This window comes from Pseudorasbora parva, chromosome 16 (assembly GCF_024679245.1).
Source record: "Pseudorasbora parva isolate DD20220531a chromosome 16, ASM2467924v1, whole genome shotgun sequence".
In the NCBI taxonomy this organism is placed as follows: Eukaryota; Metazoa; Chordata; class Actinopteri; order Cypriniformes; family Gobionidae; genus Pseudorasbora; species Pseudorasbora parva.
In genome coordinates this window covers 23,654,936-23,674,389 of record NC_090187.1, presented here as the reverse complement: position 1 = coordinate 23,674,389, position 19,454 = coordinate 23,654,936, and the positions used below count along the sequence as shown (strand labels likewise).

General features: G+C 41.4%; 1 long non-coding RNA gene across 2 annotated transcripts; it reads left to right on the top strand.

Moving 5' to 3' along the window:
• Positions 1–17,204: 17,204 nt before the first annotated feature.
• On the top strand, positions 17,205–19,102 carry LOC137043346 (uncharacterized). 2 transcript variants are annotated; one of them, XR_010898453.1, is made up of 3 exons: positions 17,205–17,609; positions 18,379–18,448; positions 18,541–19,102. It is a non-coding gene; the product is annotated as an uncharacterized lncRNA (long non-coding RNA). The 2 variants fall into 2 exon arrangements; XR_010898454.1 differs by having other exon boundaries at positions 18,178–18,448.
• The last annotated feature ends 352 nt before the right edge of the window (positions 19,103–19,454 follow it).

The window sequence follows — 19,454 nt, the reverse complement described above, 5'->3', positions numbered from 1 at the left end:
GTCTGGTCTGTAGCTATTGGCTCTGCAGAAGGTTGATGACTTGTGTGCCTCAGCATGTGCTGACCCTTCTCTGTGATTTTACATGGCCTACCACTTCATGGCTGGGTTGCTATTGTTCCCAATTGCTTCCAATTTGTTATAATACCACTAACAGTTGACCGTGGAATATTTAGAAGTGAAGAAATATCATGAATGGACTAACTACACAGCCATGGAAATTATAGGAACACCTGAATTCAATGATTTGAAAGGGGTGTCCCAATACTTTTGGCATAGTGTGTGTGTGTGTGTGTGTGTGTGTGTATACACTCACATAAAGGATTATTAGGAACACCTGTTTAATTTCACATTAATCAATCAAACAATCAATCAACTTTATTTATATAGCGCTTTTACAATGATAATTGTTTCAACACAGCTTCACAATATTGCAACGGAATTTGATTTATATATATATATATATATATATATATATATATATATATATATATATATATATATATATATATATATATATATCTATATATATATATATATATATATATATATATATATATACACACACACACACACACACACACACACACACACACACACACACACACACACACACACACACACACACACACACACAATTACAGCTGTAAGTCGCTTGGGGTATGTCTCTATCAGTTTTGCACAAAGAGAATTTTTACCAATTCCTCTTTGCAGAACTGCTCGAGCTCAGTGAGGACGGATTGAGAGCGTTTGTGAACAGCAGTTTTCAGTTCTTCCCACAGATTCTCGATTGGATTCAGGTCTGGACTTTGACTTGGCCATTCTAACACCTGGATATTTTTATTTTTGAACCATTCCATTGTAGATTTTGCTTTATATTTTGGATCATTGTCTTGTTGGAAGACAAATCTCCGTCCCAGTCTCAGGTCTTTTGCAGACTCCATCAGATTTTCTTCCAGACTGGTCCTATATTTGGCTCTATCCATCTTCCCATCAATTTTAACCATATTCCCTGTCGCTGCTGAAGAAAAGCAGGCCCAAACCATGATGCTGCCCCCACCATGTTTGACAGTGGGGATGGTGTGTTCAGGGTGATGAGCTGTGTTGCTTTTACGCCAAACATGACATTTTGCATTGTTGCCAAAAAGTTCAATTTTGGTTTCATCTGACCAGAGCACCTTCTTCCACATGTTTGGTGTGTCTTCCAGGTGGCTTGTGGCAAACTTTAAATGACACTTTTTATGGATATCTTTAAGAAATGTCTTTCTTCTTGCCACTCTTCCATAAAGGCCAGATTTGTGCAGTATACGTCTGATTGTTGTCCTATGGACAGAGTCTCCCACCTCAGCTGTAGATCTCTGCAGTTCATCCAGAGTGATCATGGCCCTCTTGGCTGCATCTCTGATCAGTCTTCTCCTTGTATGAGCTGAAAGTTTAGAGGGACGGCCAGGTCTTGGTAGATTTGCAGTGGTCTGATACTCCTTCCATTTCAATATTATCACTTGCACAGTGCTCCTTGGGATGTTTAAAGCTTGTGAAATCTTTTTGTAACCAAAAAGTTTTTCACAACAGTATCTCGGACCTGCCTGGTGTGTTCCTTGTTCTTTATGATGCTCTCTGTGCTTTAAACTGACCTCTGAGACTATCACAGTGCAGGTGCATTTATACGGAGACTTGATTACACACAGGTGAATTCTATTTATCATCATTATTCATTTAGGTCAACATTGGATCATTCAGAGATCCTCACTGAACTTCTGGAGAGAGTTTGCTGCACTGAAAGTGAAGGGGCCGAATAATATCAATTCTCATTGAAATGTAGGCCTGACAAAATGTGTTTTAATAACGCATTTTTATTTTGCATTATGGTAATAAGGTTTGGCAGGTAAACATGCTAAATTGTCAGTAAAATAAAAGAAATATGATTAAAATATATGAATTAAATTTCATTATACATATCATAAATTTCAAAAGCCTTAAAATGAGCTTTTATGCAAAATATGATTTCTTACTTCTGTGTTTTAATTTAGGGAAGAAATATGACTTGGTATGTTTCTGACAGGTTTTATGAGTTTCACCCAAACAGTATTTTTTTCTAATTAGCCAGTCTAATTAAACGCCCATTTTTATTAAAAAGACAAATTAATCTTACTTGTCAAATGTGAAAATGAGAGGGAAAAGTGACCAGTTTATTAGAAGTCCACAGCTACAATTTGCAGGTTTCCCAATTGGCCATTTTAAAATATCAACCACCAAAGCCGGAAATTAAGCTGTTCCTCTTAAATTCAATAAAGTTAAGCAAATGAGATACTTAGCAAATGAAAATACACTATTAGTCAGGACAAAATAGACTTATTTAACAGGACTGAAGGTAATGAAAAGATTAACTGAATCCAATGCGACGTGAACTGATTTTAATGCATTTGTCAAAATGGGCCACTCAATAACCCGCAGAGAATAAATGTTCCTCAGTATCTCTAAAACTGAATAAATCCTTCCCAAGAACAATAGCTTGAACTGTGTTTGAAAGGCAATGGCTTTAAACAGGGCGTCTTTTAAAAGCAATGACTCCAAATGGAACATTTTCAAAATATACGGCCGCTTTTCTGAAGCACTGACCTCTGCGGCGACCTCTCTCAGGATCTCTCCAAGTTAAAAAGTCAAACTTTCTGAAAGCACAGCTATCATATGGGAAATGCCCATGGGGTTAAAACCTAATTTAAAGCTATTGCGGAAGGATTTTGGGAGATTAATGTTTGAAAGTCATCATAAAACAGCGCGCTGCCCCTAAATCCATGAGATGAACACAGAGAATAAGTCAACATATCCAAAAAATGCACTAATATTTACTGTAGTCCAAACTTTAAGACATTTCAGGTTTATAGTACATTGTCAAATATGCACATAACATAATGTATTATGGGTGCTCGCAATTTAAAGAGCCAAGTAACTCCTAGCACTCATTGTCATATTTAGATTTATTTTATGCATATCCCATAAACAATGTGGTGATAAACATTATTAAGTCTAATAAAGCTGGCATGTTTCCTCAGAAGATCTTCTCTAAATTCACTTTAACACTTGTTTGATAGAGCTGACCATCTGGTAAAGATGTATTGCTATTTGCACATGATTTGCATAAATAATATTGTGTGGTATGACGGATGGGTGGATGGATGGACTGATGGATGGACGGATGGATGAATGGATGGATGGATGGGTGGGTAGTAGGGCTGCACGATTAATCAAAATCGAACCGCAATCGCGATTTGGCTCGTGTGCGATTATGAAAGCTCAAAGGCTGCGATTTTAATTAAATAAATAAATGCCCAGTGTGTAGGCAAAGAGCGTTTATCTGTGATAAACACTGCTCCGTCTGAAAGACTGTGAGTTTGAGTCGCTTATAACGTGCGTTTGAAAAAGCAACACGAGTCAACCATCTTCACAAACTAGTGAAGCGTTCATAAACCTGTTCAACAAAAGACAACGTTTAATAACATGTTTTACCTCACTTCATATTGTCAGTCGAGTGTGTGTGAGCTGATGTGGCTTCTCATCAGAGTGAGGCAGACGATGCGTTATTTTATAGCATTCTTTCTCAATCAGCACTGCATTATAATACACTTTATTATTATGAAAATACCCTTGATGGCTTGAAGATCTCAAATACACCATATTATGCTGCAGTCGTGTTTATTGTCATCATGTTTAATCAAAGCGTCTCTATCTTCTGTTTACACCGCGTTAGCTTCACATCATAGATTTCCTGAAAACTAACGTCATTACTTCTCTGAGGCGAATGTGGCGTTTTCCGCCCGAGGGCGCCCTCTGGCTTTCAGTATGAATTAAAAACTTTGGGGTAATCAATAATAAGAAAATAATGCTTAATACATTTTAAAAATTAATAAACTTTAAAAAATTATAAATTTGTTGGACAATCCATGTTTTTCTTCAATGTACAGGAGTTTTTTCCCCCACAGTGCATGCACAAGAGGTTCATATTTCATATTTAAGACAGACTTTAAGTATAACTCCTTAGGCTTAGGCCTTTCTAATGTTTTTTAGTCATAGGCTGTCTGCATATTAATAGGTAACCCAGCAGTTTTTTGTGTGTAAAATAAGTTTTCTGTAAAATATTACAAAAATAATAATAATAATTAGTATTAGTATTATATTGTTATATTTATTCTGACATATTTTTTTTTATTTTTAATTATGAAAATGTTATTGTAATGGTAATATTTCTTATTTTTAAAAATATTTTAAGTTTTATTATTAGTCACATTAATATAAAAACACAATGTTATATACACACACTTTTCATTTGTAAAAAAATTATAATAACAATAATCACATTTTAAATCGCAATCGCAATTTTACCCAGAATAATCGCAATTATATATTTTCCCCAAATCGTGCAGCCCTAGTGGGTAGACAGACGGGTGGGTGGGTTGGTGGGTAGAAACACAGACGGACGGACGGACGGACGGACGGACAGACAGACAGACAGACAGACAGACAGATAGACAGACAGACAGATAGATAGATAAATAGATAGATAGCAGCAAAAGTGCTCTGCACCTCAATGTTAGGATGAGATGGAGGATCACTCTGACAGTCCTGATCTACAGCACTCTCAGAGATCCTCCCTGTAGATCCATCAGTCCTGTATCATCAATCAGGAATCGATGGAATGAGCTGATATGTGTCAGGTGTGCTGATCGGAGCTCAGGCCTTCAACACTAGTGGAACGTGCATGGGAGTGTGCGTGAGGACAACACACTTAATATTCTAAACGGATGCTTCACAAAATATTCTGCCTGCTTTGCGTAATCGTTATAGCATTCGCATTTATTTTGGTCTTGTCCTTTATGATTTAAGCTTGGATTTATGATCAAAGCGATAAATGACAAGCAAACGTGAAGTGTAAAATTCAGAGCATTTGCAGACTCTTGGACATGATTTTTTTGGAAAGGGATCACAGGGAAAGCGCGTTGCCCCCTCTCTGTGTGCGTGGCAGTCCCAGAACAGTGTCCGTAATCTCCGGTGAATGTTCAGCTGTGTGTGCATTTCTGCTTTGTCTTTGGAAATGACGTTTGTTAGAATAACAATGCAGTTTTTCCCTGATACCTTCAAAGTACACGGCACCAATCCTATGGATAGTTGTATATAATAAGCGTTTTGTGTTCTCAATCTGTCACAAAGCTATTTCCTCTTTCAGCATTTATGTCATGTCTCTTGACTGTTCCTTTCCTTCTTTTGTTCAATTAATCTCAAAGCAGTGTATAGATTTAAAACTTTTTTGGGCCATTTAGGAAAGGAATGTCTGCAACATGCAAATGTACGTAGATTATACAATGGTTACCACACTGTAACAGAATTATTTAAAAAATTAGTAACCTAGTTCCCTTAAAATTTAGAGCTAATTGAAATAAAAATGTGTGTTAATACAATGATAATTTTTGAGAATTGACAACCTTTATTCAAATATTATTAAAAGATTTTGTAAGTATATTCGGTAATTTTGTATAATAAACATGATTTATCACATTTTTATGTGGTTCAGTTACAATAACATTTTGAGTTTCTATTAAACCAATTTCCTTCATTGTATCAACTATTTTTTATTTTTATTTCAATAAACTCAGATTACTTACTTTTTTAAGTTAAACCAACAATATTTTTGTACAGCGCATGACCACAATACTAACCAAGCGTACAGGTACTTTTATTAAAGAATGCCTGTTGATAACATAATTTATAAAAGTTTTAACGCAGCTTTTATTTTTGTTGTGCTTATATTATATTATGCTTGAAGAGATTCTAATAAACCAACTGATGTCACAAATGGACTACTTTGATGATGTTTTTATTAGCTTTCTGGACATGGACACATAAAGTGGGCATAGACTGCATATGCTCTGGGACTAAAATATTAAACATCTTGAACTGTGTTCTGATGATGGACGGAGGTCTTACAGGTGTGGAACGACATTAGGGTGAGTCATTAATGACATCAATTTCATTTTTGGGTGAACTAACCCTCTAAAGTAAATTGTAATTATTAGTGACATTTACTAGCCATTTCTGAGTTCAAAATTGGTTCAAAATTCTCACTCTTGTGGGTAGATTTTGTATGATTTTTTTTTCTTATGCGCAACATTCAGAAGCCCGTGCTTACCAATTTTACATTGTCATTTTAAAATTAAATAAATACATATTTTTTAGCTGTTAAAAATGAAAATTCTGAGCCATATACAATGACAAGATAAATAAGAAATATGTTGAATGTATCCAAAGTTAAAAAAATGGTTTAAAGTATGCACATTCATGCAAATTATGGCCCTTATATAACATTCTTTGGTTGTATTATACACTAGTGCAGGGTGATTGATTTCCATCTTAATCAAACCAGGCAAACAAGGACTCGGATGCACAGCACGTGGACCGAGGAGAGGGACACATGGATGAAGGAAGGAATAAAATGAGGTGAGGAAGTGAAATGAAAGTAAATGTGATCGTGTGCATTAATATATGGGCCGTACTGATATGATTCAATGTCACTTGTCATTCACATGTGCATTTATGAGCTCCTGACAATAAACACATGAAAATCTTGAATTTCAAACATGCAAAATGATACTTAATGTCACAGTACTGAACATGCATTTGGAAAATGGTTTGTCATGTCAAACACGTTTCACTAGACACAGGCTGAAGTAGTCGGGGCTTAGCTAAAATACCGCCACTGGCATAGTTTCAGTTTTATTTTAGTGTAGCATAGTGGTGAGCAGTGACTTTTTTAAATGGATATGCTGGGTGGAGCGTTACGTCATGATTGCACCTGGTGCAAATCTGTCGGATGGGTTAAGCGAGATGCTCGCATTTGATTTAGACCTAGTGTAAGCTTATAGCAGTTAAGTTTCTTACTCTCATAACACATAGCAACACAGCTAAAAGTTCCCAATATATTGAAAGTAGCCTACATTTACCTGTTGATGGCTGTCATGTTCCCAGCCTGTGTTCCTATCATGTATTCCCTGTGTATTTATGGACTCTTTTATTATTTGGTGTCGTGTGCTATGCTTAGTAGTTTTCATGTTGATTAGTTTCCCCTGGTGTTTCCGATTTTCCACATCCCTTGTTATCTTGTGAAGCTAGTTCCCTATATCGAGGGAACTTCGCACTGCGTCAAAACGACGAATTGGGGAATGCTCCCTAAGCATCAACGCATCTGAAGTATGAATGAAACTAGTCCAATCCTGATTGGTGTTACGTCATGACGTAGATGTGACGGCATAACCGGAAGCTATAAAGGGGAGGCCGGTGCATAGTAGCTTCAGTTATCGCTCTTCAGCATAACACTCTGTGTGAAATTGTCTGTCTATTTATTGTTGTTTGTCCACTATATATAAAGAATATATATAATATGGCGACCAAGAGCGGTGAATTCAGACGGAGTGTGCCTCCGTGCCTTGGTTTTATGTCGGGTGCGGACATACATTCGCTCTGTGTTCTCTGTTTAGGTGTTCAGCATGCCACAGCGGCTCTCAAGGGAGCCGCTTGTGAGCATTGTGAAAAGCTGACACTGAAAGTGCTTCGCTCGCGGCTGGCCGTTTTTAATGACGACGGTCAGCTCCGTGAACTCCGTGGCTCTGGACCCGCGGCCGCCGAGGCGGCTCGGCGTCGCAGATCATGGGGTTCACAGCTGGATTTGTCAGCGGAGATTGAGACTGCAGAGGCACTTTCTCAATCATCCGCTGACAGTTCAGATGATCATCCTACTCGTGTGGAAGCCCGCGCTGCGGCTTCTTCCCCCGGGGTGGGCGGTCCGATGCTCGTGCTCTCTGGTTCTGAGGAGCCAGACGAGTTCGACATCGAGGCGGGGGATGAAGATATTGTGTCGCCGCTTCATCCACCCGTCAATGAGGAGCTAGTAGAGGTGTTGACCCGTGCAGTGGCGAAATTAAACATCGACTGGCCACAGGAAACGCAGGAAATCCAGCCTCCCAGTAGGCTGGATGTTCGCTTTCTTTCACGCCGGGTTCCAACACCTCGCCGGGGCTTACCATTCTTTCCAGACCTGCACAATGAATTGTGCAGGTCCTGGAACAAGCCATATTCCGCGCGTGTCGCCAATCCCCCAGTACTAGATTATTCAAAATTGCTGGGGGCTCGCGAGGCTGGTTATGGGACGATGCCGCGGGTGGAAGATGCTCTCGCGAGCTATCTTTCACCCGAATCAGCATCGTCCCTTAAAGCCCCGGTACTGCCCACCAAGCCATGCCTCTGAGTTGGTGGGCAGGGCATATATGGCGGCTGGGTGGGCTGGTAGTTCCCTGCATACACTTTCCATCTTGCAGGCCTACCAGGCCGACCTCCTTATGGAATTAGATGAGGGAGAGGGGCCCTCTCCGGAGGATATATTAGAGCTCCGGAAAGCTGCGGATTTGTCCATCCGCATCACCAAGGAGATGGCCCATGCCATCGGCCGCTTCATGGCATCAATGGTGACTGTGGAGAGACATCTCTGGTTAAATCTGCCGGGGATGAAAGAGAAAGAAAAAAGCTTTTTCTTAGACTCCCCGATTTCGCCTTCGGGTCTGTTCGGCGACACCGTTAATACCGTTGTCGACAGATTCCAGGAGGCGGAAAAACAATCGGCAGCTTTCCAACAGTTCCTCCCTCGTCGTCCTAAAGGGAAGGCTGTCCAAAGTGGGCAGCCTCAGCCGTCGACTAGCTCCTCGCACCGGCAGGTGCAGAAGGAGAGCGTCGCCTTTAGAGCCCCTCCTCCGGGAGCTTGGCTACAAAGGCAGTGCTCTCAGCAGCAACAGCAGTCTTCAAGGCCAAAGGGCGATCTGAGGAACGTCCTTCTCGCTAAGAAGGCTGCTGGAAAGAGGTCCTAGCCACGGCAGGGCTTCGTAGAGCGGTCCCTCCCGCGCGGACACAACCGAGGTTGTTTTCCGTGCGGCGCTCTTGGGAAAATTATGTGGTAATTCTGCCGTCACTGACGCTTCAGGCCACATCGTTTTCCCAGGGGCAAGTGCTGTCTCAGTCGCCTCGAAAAAGACCTGCGACGGGACGGCACTTGTCCCCACACACCGAAAAACGTTGCCAGCTGCTCCCTGCCGGGGCTCCACTTCAGGGGGCTGGGAACGAGATTCAAGTAACACCCGAGGTCAGCCTCGAGAGGCTGATTCCCTTAGTAGATTATCTCTGCGCAAGGAAATGCCTTCCGAATATATCAACATGGGTCCTGCATACTGTAGAGATAGGATACAGACTGCAGTTCGATCACCCCCCTCCAAAATTCAATGGGGTGACATGGACTGCAGTGGTGCCACAGCGGGTTTGGGTAATGGAACAAGAAGTAAAATCCTTGCTGGCAAAGGAAGCCATAGAAAAGGTTCCGATGTCGGAGAGGGATGTCGGGTTCTACAGCCGGTACTTTTTTAGTTCCAAAAAAGGATGGAGGGCTTCGGCCGATTTTAGATCTAAGGTATCTGAACCGGTCTCTGAGGAGATTCAGGTTCAAGATGTTGACTATCTCTACCATCGTGAGTCAGATCCAGCCCGAGGACTGGTTCGTCACGATAGATTTAAAAGACGCCTTTTTCCATATATCCATCCTTCCATGCCACAGGAAGTTTCTGAGGTTCGCTTTCGGGGGCGAAGCGTACCAATATCGTGTACTCCCGTTCGGTCTAGCTCTTTCCCCTCGCACGTTCACGAAGTGCAGGGATGCAGCTCTGGCTCCATTGAGACTTCAGGGCATCTGTGTACTGAATTATATTGACGACTGGCTAATCCTGGCGCAGTCGTACGAGATGGCAGTTCAACATCAAGATGTAGTTCTGTCACACATCCAGTGCTTGGGGCTGAATCTCAATACGAAGAAGAGTGTGTTGCAGCCGGCCCAGAAGACGGGTTTTCTGGGGGTGGTATGGGACTCGATTTCGATGCGGGCACAATTGTCCACTCTAGCGGTAGCCTCAAGAATAGAGCTAGGCCAGAATATCACTGTAAAGCACTTTCAAAGAGTGTTAGGGCACCTAGCGGCAGCGTCCAACGTTATTCCCTTCGGCCTGTTGCACATGAGCGCCTTGCAGTGGTGGCTAAAGACCAAGGGGTTCTCCGCCAGGGGGAACCCTTTCCGTATGATCAGAGTTACACGCAAATGCCTTCAGGATCTAGTCATATGGAAGAAAATCTGGTTTCTGTCCCAGGGACCAGTGCTGGGAGCATCATGTTGCCGGAAGACCGTTTCAACAGATGCATCACTCACTGGTTGGGGCGCGGTCATGGAAGGCCGCTTTGCGAGAGGTCCGTGGGAGGACTGTCATTCCTCCTGGCACATAAATTGTCTGGAGATGATGGCAGTCTACAAAGCTCTGAGGAGTTTTTTCCGGATCTCCGTGGACACCACGTTCTGGTCGGCACGGACAATATGGCAGTCGTGGCATACTTGAACCGCCAATGGGGGGTTGAGATCGTGCCCTCTGTGCAGACAATTGAACTCATCCTCCTTTGGTCACAAGAGAAATTGTTATCCCTCGGGGCAATGTACATCCCAGGAATACAAAATCAGGGGGCAGACATACTGTTGAGGCAGGGGCTGAGGCCTGGGGAATGGCGGCTCCACCCGGAGGTGGTGGAGTTGATATGCGAAAGGTACGGCACAGTGGAAGTGGATCTCTTTGCGTCTCGAGAGACGTCCCACTGTCCACTGTAGTTTTCCCTCACTCATCCAGCCCCGCTGGGGTTGGACGCCATGGTACAGACATGGCCGAGGCTGCGTCTGTATGCATTTCCCCCTATCGCTCTGCTCCCCGGGGTCCTGGAGAGAGTTCGGCAGCAGGGAGTCAGTCTTGTTCAGTCTAGCTCCTCATTGGCCGACTCAAGTATGGTTCTCAGATATCATAGCTCTGCTGGTGGGTCCTCTGAGGAGGGACCTTCTGTCACAGGCAGGGGGCACAATATTCCACCCCTGGCCAGAAATATGGAACCTGTGGGTCTGGCCCCTGAGGGGGCCAGGTACCAGGAGGCTGGACTACCAGCAGATGTAATAGAGACCTTACTCAGCTCCAGGGCTCCCTCAACTAGGAGATTGCACAGCCTCAAGTGGAATGTGTTCGTCACTTGGTGTAGGGAACGTGAGGCTTCAGTGCTGGAGTTCCTCCAAAATCGTTTATCTGTAGGGCTTACCCCGTTCACGCTCAAGGTGTACATGGCTGCCATTGGGGCTTTCCACACTTCCAGTTGGTTGTACGGTTCCTCCGCGGGGCTAGGAGGATGAGGCCTGTAGTTCGGACCAGGGTTCCTTCCTGGGATCTGGTGGTGGTTTTTGAAGGTTTGGTTGAGGCCCCCTTCAAACCACTTGAAACAGTTGATCCTAAATTTCTGACCCTTAAGGTGGCATTCCTTCTTGATATCACATCTCTGAGGAGAGTGGGGGACCTTCAGGCCTTGGCAGTTACGCCGACTTGCCTGGAGTTTGCCCCCGGAGGAGTAAAAGCTATCCTGCACTCCCGACTCCCGGCGCTAGGGTGCTCCAGTCCTAATTGTGCCTGGTTTCCAGCTTCACATTAGGGCAGGCGTACCCTTGGTGTGGCCTAGTGGGTACTCGTTCCCCAATTCGTCGTTTCGATGCAGTGCGAAGTTCCCTCGATATAGGGAACGTCTCGGGTTATGTATATAACCCTTGTTCCCTGAGAGGGAACGAGCACTGCGTCTCGTTGCCACACCGCGTATTGCCTGAGAGCGTTTTGCTTCATTGCGATAATTGACGCTATTAGGCGCCAGCCTCCCTTTTATAGCTTCCGGTTATGCCATCACATCTATGTCATGACGTAACACCAATCAGGATTGGACTAGTTTTATTCATACTTCAGATGTGTTGATGCTTAGGGAGCATTCCCCAATTTGTTGTTTCGATGCAGTGCTCGTTCCCTCTCAGGGAACAAGGGTTATATACATAACCCGAGACGTTTTCCTAGTGGTATTTTCGGTAACGCTTTAGATTACGGCCCAGAAAGTACTGCATAATTAAAGTGAATTACAGCATAACTTTTGGTAATTATAGTGTAACTAGAAAGTAAGTATGTGTAGGTATAAGGGGACACTATGTAATATTGGGGGAATAAAGGGGTACTATCAGGAAAAATAATGAATTATTTATTTTATTTGTTGAATTTCTTTGCATTACAGATCAGTAAATTGCGTCAGCCCTTTTTCAAATTGTACACTCCATGTTAATTTGCGGTCTTTCACAATACCACAGGGTGTTTTTACAAGGGTTTTTGTTTGCAAGCAAAGTCTTGTAATACCTGGAGACTTATCAATCGTTTAAGTTCACTACTACTAAAACACATTTTTTTTTGAGAGAGAGAGAGAGAGAGAGAGAGAGAGAGAGAGAGAGAGAGAGAGAGAGAGAGAGAGAGAGAGAGAGTTAAAGGTAGTTATTTTTTCAATGAAACACAATAGCTGAATGATCTAACTTATCATTGTGGTGGTTTGTTCCTTTCTAATTCTGTATTGTTCAGGCATCGCTGTGACAACAGCTGTTTCCAAAAGATTCATAATTACAAGTGCTTTTTGCCTTTCATCAATAGCTGTAATTACAGAGAGAACAGCACCGGCGTCTTTGCACGCTTATTTTTTTTTCTTTTCGTTTTGCTGCCTCTTGTGATGTTTGATGAAACCCTGGAATGAATTGCCACTGAATTAAGTTAAATTACAGCAACTCACTGTTTATAGAACATCATCCGTTCTGAAGCCGGAAACCGTGATCACGGCTGTTTAAAAACTCTTAGATCTGAAGACGTGAAGGGTTCCTCAAATGTGAAGAGTTATTCCAGGCATGTTTTAATGCACATATGCACACCTGCTGAGATAACAGATGTTTTGATTGACTCACATTCCATTCCATTCGCCAACTTGCTGCCTAAATGTTGGCCTTCATTTGCTCTCTTCATTTCACTGTATGTCTGCTATCTGCATAAATATCTATGTTGACTAGCTATGGTTTAGAGCACACTTCACCACATTTACTCCTGGTATTTCAATAATGTGCAGCGTGAAAGCATGTGTAAACAGGGTCCAGTGTGTCTTGGCGAGTGTGTAGGGATGCATAAGGCCACATTGCATTTGTAGTGTGAACTTTAATGTGTACAGACAACATCAGAGAACACATCACCACTGCATGCAAACATGTTTTTTTTTTACATTTACCAAGCTAAGCTCAAATTAATGAAATAATTGGTATCTATTAGGGGTGTAACTATACACACAGCTCACGATACGATACATATCTCGATACTGGGTTCAGGATACGATATGTTTCATGATATTTTGAACTAAATGAAAAAAATAACACTGAAATTCAAGTAACAGTTTTATTTTTTTTAAACATCAGCAGTGTTCAATAATTGTCTTTGTTGTACATAAAACAATAATTTAAAATATTTCAATTTAAATCAAGATTTAATTTAACATTCTGTTGAATTAACCACTGTTTAGGTGTCACTGACCAATAAAACATAATTTATCATGAAATTAGAATTAGGATAATTAGCCTAAAGGCCCTTTCACACCGGACGCGTAGCGGAAAAGCAAAGCGAAAAAGTGGATATTTTGCATGCAAATAATTAGTGTCAAAACATTCACATCAACCTAGACACGAATTTGCAACGTCTGTGACATTTCAGAGTTGCAAAATTCCAAAACATTAGCAGCGACAGCTGAGCAAACACGACACTTCCTCGTCCAGTGAATACAAGCTTTTTATTTTATTTAAAAGACCGAAAAGAAGCTTTTGGGTTCATCACCCAGTTTTAAAGGTGCCCTAGAATGATTTGAAACAATATGTTAAATTGTTCTCTGATATCTACATAGAGGGTATGTGGCTTATTTAAGGGCAAAAATTGTCCAGATACAGTTTTACAGGTCCATTTACAACCCTATAAATTGTCCCTAGGATGTAATGGTCTGTTTTTGCCTTATTTGGAAGAGTCATAAATATTAATGTTGAGCTTTGCTCTGATTGGCTTATTTCAGCAGCTCACAGCTCACAGCAGTTCAATGAAGTGGCTTTTGAGTCCTGACTGCTCTGACAGAACACAAACCGGCTAAATGACACACTTTAAGCAAAACATCTCAAACGGAGATTGACAAAATGCAGCTTACTTGTTTATTGGTGTTGTCAGATCATCTGCGCGAGAAAGAGCTCGCGTTCGTGCGGTTGCCAGATTACAGTAATTAAATCCCCCAAACAGAGTTTTTCTGTGAAAAGAACTTGTATACTATCCAGTGTTTTACCTAAACATGTCCAATCTGGCAACCATATGCGCGCAAGCTCTCTCTCGCGCACGGATAAATAAGAGCCCCGATTTTGAGTCACCGACAGGTTTTGTGAAATCACCGACAAATGCCCGAGATCATAGGCAAATCGGTGCTTGTGCACGTGAGTGATAAACACTCAGTGTGATTAATCAAAGACGCGATCAGAGAGAATCGCCGATGAGTCGCCGACGCCTGCGAGATATCTGGCATGCTAAATATCTGTACCTGTCGACGATTGAAACTCCTGCTGTGTGAACTCTGTTCGGACTGAAAATTACATTGGCGATGACCGACAGCCAATGAAAGAGTGAGATACAGGGCAGCAGGCGGTTCAAGGAGGAGTTATAGAGCAGAATATAAGTATTTTAAAAGATATATTTACAATTCTATCAAACAGAAACAAAGGCCATACATGTGCACATCCAGCCACAGCAGCAGCACATTTCAAAATTGTTTATTTACCTCAAACTGTCTTTGCAGAACACAATCCTGGCTCCCTCTGTCTTTCCAATAATTTCTTCTGCCATAATTTTTTATCTTTTTCTGCACAAATCGGCACACATCCAATTTGAAGCAAACTTGCAGTTTATCATTTTTGATAACAATTCCAAGTCTCGCACGAGAACTCCGGTCTGATTCACGTGTGATCTCGCGTTGTTTACTTGTCACATCGCACGTGTAGTTGGGAAACGTAGTTTGCGCACCGGAGAGAGAGAGTTGTCTGCGATTCTTCCTCTTGTTCAGTCATGCAGTGTGAACTCCTCTGTCGTCAAACCATCGTGCAGTGTGAACACAGCAGTGACTGAATGATACCCCAGATAGTCATGCAGTGTGAAAAGAGCAGTGACCCGACGAGTTTGAAAATCGTGCAGTCTAAGCTTAAGCTGCATTTCAGCAATCTCCATTGACTATTGTTTTAAATTATATGGTAGAAAAGGTGACGTTTGCTAGAAGGATCGAGTGAACGATCTATCAAAGTATCTCCAGTTGTATTTTGTAATACAAAATAATATTAACCTTAGTCATTAGACAAACTATTTAGTTATGTTTGGTACTTGGTGTTTTTTATTGTTACTGTAAGCATCTTGCTTCATCTAGACAATACGGTCTCTCTAAGAAACTTTCAATTTAATCAGAAATTGTTAGTCAATAAGTGGATAAATTACTTACTGCTTGCAGGAATATACAGTAGTATAGCTACTAGACGCTATACTAGACGCTGAGTGAAGGTTGCTTGAAATGGGCAGAACAAACGAACGATTTGTTGTGGTATCCGATTATAATAAACCTCATGAGAGCCATTTTTGCTATCTTTGAGTGTCTTGTTTACCATCAGTAGATTCGGCTTGTTTGGACAGATGCAAATGTTGGGGGCGTGCATATAAATGATCCCCAACGTTTATGTCACAGTTGGGTTTATGTTGAGAAGCACTTTTTTTTTCTGTTGAGTTTTTGATTTACGAGATTTACTTAAGAAGGAGGAGGCAATGGTGTTTGAAACTCACAGTATGTGATGTCCATATACTGAACTCTTATTATTTCACTATGGCAAGGTTAATTCAATTTTTCATTTTAGGGCACCTTTAAAAGAACACAGAGTGGCAAGGGGAGTATCCTAATCCTGTTGATGCTAGAGTAAAAAAAAGTGTAAAAAAAAAATTAGACGGAAACGGAATCAAAGCGGAAAAAATAAATGCCGTTCTTTAACCGCAGCACATTCGCGTATGGTGTAGGGCTGACCTTGACTAAGGATTTAGACATTTGAATCAGAATTGTCGAATCTCTCTATGGCCGACCGATAGTTGAATCATCAATGTGTGTGTGAATAGGTTGGGAGGGGCACGACACTTGTCAGTAGGGGGGAAAAACTATTTTTATTTTCCTTTACACACTGCACACAGCAACAACGTTTAATAAAGCGACCAAAACTGCCTGCCAACTGAAAGATGAACTGACAATGGCTCTCTTATTTAGGTTTAAATAGCCTAAAAGCTAATGTGGTGGATAAACTTTCATAAACTGTTTTCTCATAACATGTTAAAGCCGCGATCGAAATACAGAACATCACAAAAATATATAAAAGAACATTTTAATAAATAAACCTAAAAAAAAAATACCTGCCTATCGAGGAAAAGAACATTTTGAGTGCGTTTACATGCAGGTTCTTAAGCCGGTGTCACAGGTTGACACTGGCTCTTCCTGTTGTTTGTCCTGTCATTTCTCTGCAGCTCGTGATTGGATAATCAGCTGATCACAAGCTGATCTCCCACACCTGTCTTTTGTTCCCTCTGCCCAGCTGTGTCTACCTCTTGTTGTCAATTAATCATATGTTAGGAACTCAGAGAAATAGGAGGATTCAATTGCTGTGATGATCGTGAGAGAAAAGTTTATTAGAGAACTTGAAGAACAGAACATAAGCAGTCTCAGTGTGACAGTGAAAATCTGTATTTTCTCAGACGGTGGTTCCCGTGCGCACAGCACAAACAACAGCGAGTGTGCAGAAAGAGGAGAATACCAACAGGCAGAGAACGGCAGGTAGTAGCACCAAAAGACAATCCTGGGCTCAGCAAGTGACCCAATCTTTCTACGAACTCCTCGTCTTAAGGTTCCTGAACACAAAAGTCAGCAGGTAATAACAGAACACATTCACAGGAACACAGAACATGAGACATTCACAAGACATAGCATTTGATCAACTGAAAACAAGAGGTAGACACAGCTGGGCATATATAGGGTAGAGGGAACAAGTGACAGGTGTGGGAGATCAGCTTGTGATCAGCTGATTATCCAATCACGAGCTGCAGAGAAATGACAGGACAGGACAGGACAAACAACAGGAAGAGCCAGTGTCACACCCTGAACCTGTGACAGGGGCTGCGTTCGGAACCGCATACTTCCCTACTATATAGTATGGAAAAAGCAGTAGGCGAGCGAAAAGTATGTCCGAATCCTTAGTATTCATAAAAGAGTAGGCGAGAACTACCAGGCGTTTGGACTATTTCTCGCGAGATTCGGACGTACGTGTACTCAAGTTGCGTTCGAATATGCCTACTAACCTACTATATAGTAGGCGAAAACAGTACGTGAAAGGAGTAGTATGTTCGAAACCTCAGTAATCATAAAAGAGTAGGCGAGAAATCCCCGGATGGCCTACTGCGCTCCGCCCAGATTGTGAAGCACTCATCGTCGGATACTTTTCTATCCCTGCCTTCCCATAAGGCCACAGGAAAGGATACGTCAGGTGGAGGAAAGTGATGCGGGTGTTTTCAAACGTGAGTATTACAAACGAAAATCACAATTCTCTTGTGTTCAAATCACGTTTGTTGAGCTTCTGTAGAGTAAACTTTTGAATTGTTGAAGGTGTAAAGTTGTCTAAATAGTTGTGATTGTACTGTAAAAACACGTTTTATTGTGTAGGCTATAGCTAACAGGGGAGCTCCAGTAACACACATACGTCTCCAAAGTGGATTACATATGCATGTTAAAGATAAAGATACTTACTAAATGTTTATTTAACATCTGACAAGAATTTTTGATAAGTATTGCAGATGAGCACATCACACCATAAAATAGACATCTGATACATCTGAATAGATCAGAATGATGTGTGTGTGCGCGCTATAATGAAGAGTTCACTGTTGTCAACTCTGCTTACTTTACATGAACCTGAGCAATGTAAATAAACAAATCTACATAAAGTAACTAAACAGAAGTTATCAATTTAATTTGTCCATTAGTACTGTTGATAAACTGAGGAACATTAACACATCAGCAACTACATTTAAATGTAGTATTGAACATAAATCACATAGGTAACGGTAATCTTGTCTGATGTTACAGGGACAGAAGAGCTCGTGTGTGTGTGTGTGTGTGTGTGTTTATCTGGTGGAGAGCGGCTGATAAAGGAATGCTGTCATCAAAGGCTTTGATTCAGTATACTACAGAAATGAATAAACATCTATTTAAATCTTAAGTTGTATTTTATTTCAAACAGTTATTTTAGCACTTTTCTGATTCTTGATGGCTCTGTATTTGCTGCAGAGCTTTTGTGGAGCAGGGCCTGCAAGACACGGGTGTCATGTGTGGGGAAAACCTGAAACAAAAATATAAAGTAATATCATTTAGTTACTTCTAATACAGAAATCAAATGACATTGTGCTGTTTAAATGAGTGCTTTTGAATTATGTTTGTGCATTTTTGTAGGATCTGAGATGTCAGCAGACGGGTGTGAGCACTGAGGATCCTGGACCCTTCATCACTTCACCTTAGTGCATCATCTGGGCCAGATATTGCTGTGGTCTCTTCATCCTCAGTAAACCCAGAGCCAGTGAGACTTCTAGAAAAAGACCAAAAGCGTCTAACAGTGCACTTATTACAGGGACGATCCCCCTGGAGCTAAGAGCCTTGCTCAAGCACACACTGGTGGTGACGGTTACGGAGATCAAACCAGAAAGCCCACTACACCGCAAAAGTCCAAACGCTATGAGGGACATGATGGATGGCTAGGACAGATGAAGGTGTTCACGCTGGTCAACTGCTTCATGAATATAAAGCTGCAGAACTGGCACACCTGTGTTGAGACGGGCAGCAGATGTGGCGTTCACCTTCTGTATGTGTGATCGTTAGAACAATACATTTGAATAAAGCTTTGTTTCATGTGTTGACTTTTATTCATTTCTTGTGATGTTTACTTTTATTAATTATTTTACTCATTCATTCATGTTTCCTTAGTTGTCAGTAAATAAAATGATTCACATCATATTCACATTGCCTGCATTTGTCTAATGTGTATTCATGGCATGCATCGCTATGTCATATGACAAGTTGCCTTTTGTATGTTTTACTAAAACGATATATATATAAAAAGGTAATATAATTAATTATTGATCAGCATTTGTCATTATTATTGTAAGTGTTTGTGGGTGTGCTAGCAGTGCAGTTCATTCTGGGTGAAATCTAAAAAAATTTTTATAGTATTACTTACGTTTTTCGAGTATACAATCAACAGTTTCCTCCAAAGGCGAGATCTCCGAGCAGCTGAAAGATTTTTCTGAGCAGACAGTACAAACACTGAGGGAAACCGCACCGGTCGGGCTGTGGAGTTACTGATGCTGAGA